The following is a 5,948-nucleotide window of genomic DNA, read 5'->3' as shown; positions in this document are numbered from 1 at the left end:
CCTGTGCAGTATATGTAAAAGTCTAGAAAATACAAACTCATATTTTGTGACAGGAAATAGATCAGTGGTTGGCTGGAAATGAAAGAGTGGGGTGAAGAATTACCAAGAGGTCAGAGGAAATTTTGGGGGGTGATGGGTATGTCACAATCTTGACTGTATTCACAGTCTTGACTGTATTGATGATTTTATAGGTATATACATATATATATACGTCAAAACTTAACAAATTGTACACTTTAAATGTGTATACTTCATTTTTAAAAAATGTCCAATATAGCTGTTTTTCCTTTTTTTAATTTTTAAAATTTTTGTCAAGATTTATTTATTTATTTATTTATTTAAGACAGTGGTGGGGAGGGGCAGAGGGAGAATATCTTCAAGCAAATGCCCCATTGAGTGCGGAGCCTGATATGGGGTTCTCTCATGACCCATGAGATCATGACTTGAGCTGAACCCAAGAGTTAGACACTTAACATATTGAGCCACCCAGGTGCCCTAATACAGCTGTTTTTAAATACCTGCCCACTATATCCACAATTTACCTAATTTTCAAATTTCCAGGTCTGAAAGTTATTAGACTTTGTTACTTTGGGATCTAGAAAATTAAGAGATTGGTAGTTTTATTATATATTATTCTATCCTTATATCACTGAAGCATTTTATAAGCTATTATAATCTGTGTTGGAAAATCTGATTCAGAGTACTAGTATAATCAAATCAAAACATCTTCTTAAAATAAGAGAAATTCATTATGGGAAACATGTTGAAAAATATGAAGACAGGTGATTTCATGTTCACATGTAGTCTTACAGTATTGAGAATAGTGGGAACTTCAAAGCACAGGAATTGAACAAATCTATAATGATTTTTTAAGGCCACAAAAGATTACCTGATACTTTCCTCAAAAGCTCATTTAGAGTTCTAGTCAACACTGTCCAGGAAAATTGACCCTTTAGCCTTTAAATCCTAATGGGTAAAATTTAAGTTGCATTTTTTGCTCTGAACACATAACTTTTCAACATAGATAAAAAAACTGTCAAGGTGATGTAATCATATATGTCACTTACCCATGTTAAAATCAAAGTTTCCACATTAATTAAATTAAGTAATTATTACAAAGATAGCACTGCATGCCAAATTAAAAATATATATACATAGATAAACAATGATAGCAGATGGGTTTATGTCATTTGCCTCCTTACATTGACAATAACATCACATTTAACCTATTTTAATGATATCTAAAATAGAAATCATTCTGGGGCCCCCGGGTGGCTCAGTCAGTTGAGCATCTGCCTTCAGCTTAGGTCATAATTCCGGGGTCCTGGGATAGGCCCAGCGTTGGGCTCTCTGCTCAGTGGGGAGCCTGCTTCTCCTTCTGTCTCTGCCTGCCGCTCTGCCTACTTGTGCTCTCTCTCTCTGTCAAATAAATAAAATCTTTAAAAAAAGAAAAACAACAGAAATTATTCTAAGATTAAGAAAAATGGTACTTTCATACAATATCTAAGTAAAATTTTATGGACATCATTAATTTTGGTAACATATTCAGTAAAACATTTAAAATACAATATTCTGTAGGGTATTTTATTATTTTATCATGCCACAATCATCCTCTATTGTCAGGAAGCTGGAGAATTTTCTCTCCAAATATACTTTCCATATCTTTTTAAAAATATTTTTTATTAAATATTTTTATTTATTTACTTGAGAGAGAGAGAGAGAGAGCACAAGCAGGAGGAGGGTCAGAGGGAGAGGGAGAAGCAGGCTTCCCGCAGAGCAGGGAGCCTGACGCAGGGCTCAATCCCTGGACCCAGGGATCATGACCTGAGCCAAAGGCAGACTCTTAACAGGCTGAGCCACCCAGGTACCCCTATTTTCTATATTTTTAAAATAAATGGAATGCTATCATTATCTTAATTCTATTTACACTTTTAAGATTAAAATGTTACTGAAAGTATTTGGTTTTCTTTTAGTAACACATACATACTAATTTAATTTTCTTAATCAATGATATTTAAAATATTGTTATCACTTTTTAATTGCTGAATTCCAAACATGATTCCCTGGCTTGATAATGAAACCCAAATTGATTTTTTTTAATTATGAAATACTGAAAACATTATGAAAATGAGAAGAATATAAAATATCACCAGCTCCTCATCACCCAGATATAATAAACATTTTTCAAATTTTCTTCAAATTTTTGGTGTTTAAACAAATAAAATATTACAGGTCAGAGCATCTCCTGTGCCGCCCAGGGGAGCGAGCTCTGGGCATCTCGCGGTGTGGCCACTCCTCAGGGCCAAGAGTAGGGAAGCCGAGTTAGAGAAACCCCCAGACCTGAGCGCAGCCTCTTCCCACCACCCGAACCACTATAACCCTCTTCAACAAGGGCCTTTATTACAGTCTCTTAGCGGAGGTCAAGAACAAGATCGCTTCCAAGTATGATCATCAGGCAGGGGAAGATCTTCGAAATTAGACAGAAGAGGTGACAAGCATTCACACTGGCATCAACTTTCTGCTGGGCTTCAAAGATGGCATAATCTTCTGCGAGCTCATAAACTACAGCCAGGGCTCAGGGAAGGTTAATGAGTTCTTGTTAAACTGGCCTCAGTTGGAGAATATTGGCAACTTTATTAATGCTACTCAGGCTTATGGCATGAAGCCATAGGACACATTTGAAGCAAATGATCTTTTTGAGAATGGAAACACGACCCAGGTTCAGACTACACAGTTGGCTCTGGCAGGTCTGGCTAAAACAAAGGATTCCATACGACATTAGGGTTACGTATGCCAGAAAACAAACAAGAACGTTTTGAAGAAGGAAAATTAAAAGCTGGCCAACGTGTAAATGGTTTGCAACAAATGCGCCAGCCAGGCAGGTAGGACAGTATGGGACCAGGAGGCAGCTTTATGATCCCCAAATGCAAACTGACAAACCTTTAGAGCAGACCACAATTAGTCTGCATCTGGGCACCAACAAAGGAGCCAGCCAGGTGGGGATGTTAGCACCAGGTTCCAGGAAGAGATATCTATGATCAGAAGCTGACCTTACAACCAGCAGACAACTCAACAATTTCTCTACAGATGGGAACCAACAAAGTTGCTTCCCAGAAAGGAATGAGTGTGTTTGGGCTTTGGGGGGCAGGTATATGATCCCAAATACTGCGCCGCTCCCACAGAACCTGTCATTCACAATGGAAGTCAAGGAAAAGGAGCAAATGGGTCTGAAATTAGTGATAGTGATTATCAGGCAGAACACCCAGATGAATATCATGGAAAGTACCAAGATGACTACCCGAGAGATTATCAATAGGGCGACCAAGGCACTGATTATTAGACTGACACAGAGGAGCTCAGTACTTAGCCCATTGTTTTTATTCAGTGAGAACCAAGCCAGCCTTGAGTAACTTTTATCTTGTCTTCCTAAAACACTATTATGCTTTTTGTACCTAAAGGAAATACTGCCTTTCATACATTCCCTTTTCCTTTTTCTGCCTCTTCCCTAAACAGTTGCCTTTTAGTGCTGTAAGAGTTCAATCCTACAGCAGAAGCAATAACTCGCATATGAAGTAAAAAGGAATACTATGGAAGGGGAGTACTCTTGTACAGCCAATTCTCTTATTAAAGACCTATGCATTTTTACAATCTACTTAATAAACTGAGATTTTCAAACATAGGAAGCTTTTTTTTTTTTTTTTTACAGTTTAGTATCTTGTTTCTATGTGGAGGACTAAACTCATAGCTAAATGTGGTCTTCGGCTAACTAAATTTAAGATGCAGCATTTTAGAAATTTACATATCAATGTCTCTACATTATTGTTCACTAATGTTTAAATAAAATCCGGATCAGTGTGAAAAAAGATAAAGAAATAAAATGTTACAGATGCAGCTAAGTCCTATTCTTCTGCCCCTTCCTCCTAGAGGTAAAAAGTGAGTTTCCTTATATTTTAATTTCATATGTTTGAATACAGTATTATATATTTTGTTTTAAGCAAAGAATATTAATGGCAATTCCCAGAAAGGCCAATTAGAAAAGATTTTCAACTTTACTCTTTATCAGGGAATGCAAATTAAAATAACAGAGAGCTACTCTGTCACCTGTCAGACTGAAAAAAATTAGAAGTCTGACAACAGACTTGAAGTAGAAGGTAAAAAGGAACTTATGCACCACAGGTATAAGTTGGTACAATATTTTTAAAGAAATATTTAACAATTTTTTAGTAAAACTGAAGATATTCCATTGCTATGGCCCAGAAATTACCCTTCTAGGTATCTACCAGAGAGAAAGTGTCACACTTAAACACTTCAGGAGGCATGTAGAAGGACTGTGTTAATACATGTAATAGCTAACGCTTGCACCATGCTTCCTATGCGTCAGGCACTGTTGCAAGTCCTTCCTGTGCTTTTACCCTATTATGCTCATAACATACCTACCCTATAGAAAATATACCGCATTTTACAGATGAGTAAACTGAGGCACAGCAGTTCATAACTTGCCAAGTCGCATAACTCGGTGGACCCACAAACACATGCAATCTAGTTCTGAGTCTGTTAACCACTACACTGTAGGGGTCACAGAAGTACTGTATGGAAGAACAAAAGAGTGGATATCATCCAAGAGTCCACCAAGAAAGGAAGGAACAAACAGGCAACAGTACATTCAAGCAGAGCAGAACAGCACAGCCAGTAAGATGCATAAGCCAGACCGCACACAGGAGCTTGCATACATTTCAAAAACCTAACATAGGGAGAACAGGCAAGGTGCAAGATGATTTGTACTGTATGATACCTAAAGCTATCTTTATGATTTATTTCAAATAGCTATGATGTAATGTATGGTGATTAACATAACATAATAAAAAAATAGCTAAAATAGCTAAAGCAATCTTAGGATCTATTAATGAAATTAAAGAATCAAGAGCAAAAAAAAAAAAATGGGAGACACTTTTTTCCCCTTGGGGTTAAGAATCTTGAATAATGTGTCAGTTCCAGGAATCACAAGACTGATCAACTAGACTGGATTTTAAAGTAAGCAACCAGAATGATGAAGGATTTTGCCGCAGTTTGGAGTATGCATACAAAGTCTCTCAAATGAGGGAATAAGGCTGCTTATGTGCAAGAAAGGACAATATTCTCCATCATCCCCCTCTTTCCTCACAGACTTCCCATCAAATGTGTGGGAACGCACTTATGATAGGACTTATCTTTTTGACTTAGGACAATTCTCTTCATACAAAAACATTAATAAATACTACAACAACTCTGCTTAACTTTATATACATTAGATAGGGTTTTCTCAAATACACAGAAGGATGTTAAATCCCAGCTTGTGCACAAAAAATAGTCACAGAAAACTACATAATAGTAAAAAAATATGGCTACTTTTACACAAACAGAAAAGGTTAACAAATGACAAAAAAAATACATTTTAATTCTTTTTATATTGTAAAGTCTTAGAAAATAGGTCTACCAAGGAATTTCCCCCTCCTACTGAAATAGACTATCAACAAAAAAGTACTCTTAGGAGGAGATATACTTACTTAGGAGGAGATTTCAGCACTGAAAGCAATGATCTATACAAGGTCATAGAATTAAGCTCTTTTTCCTCACTACCCACATGAGCCTCCTCTGCATAATAAACAATGGAGGCCTGTAAAGAGCCCACAATGTTGACGTCAGTTCATCTAGACCATCAGCCTCCACAGAGCAAGATTACTTTTTTTTTTTGCAAGATTACTCTTTATAGAAAAGCAGTCAATCTAAAACAAAGATCTCTGCTAAGAAAAGACCATTCTAATAAAGACAAATCTTTGAAAGATAAAGAAGTTAACATGAGTGCTGACACGCATGGCTAAAATGTTAATTTTCATGGAAACTTAATGGACATATAAGTGGGGGTATATTAAATGTTAATTACTCTTAATCTTAGCTGTTGAAAAAAACGC

The 5,948-nt window shown here is 36.5% G+C and overlaps 1 pseudogene; it reads left to right on the top strand.

The window, feature by feature from the left end:
• Positions 1-760: 760 nt before the first annotated feature.
• Positions 761-3,699, top strand: LOC102743367 (calponin-3 pseudogene; annotated as a pseudogene).
• Positions 3,700-5,948: the final 2,249 nt, after the last annotated feature.

This window comes from Leptonychotes weddellii, chromosome 7, assembly GCF_054177405.1.
Source record: "Leptonychotes weddellii isolate Sample4059 chromosome 7, ASM5417740v2, whole genome shotgun sequence".
NCBI lineage: Eukaryota > Metazoa > Chordata > Mammalia > Carnivora > Phocidae > Leptonychotes > Leptonychotes weddellii.
This window is presented reverse-complemented; position numbering and strand designations above follow the sequence as displayed.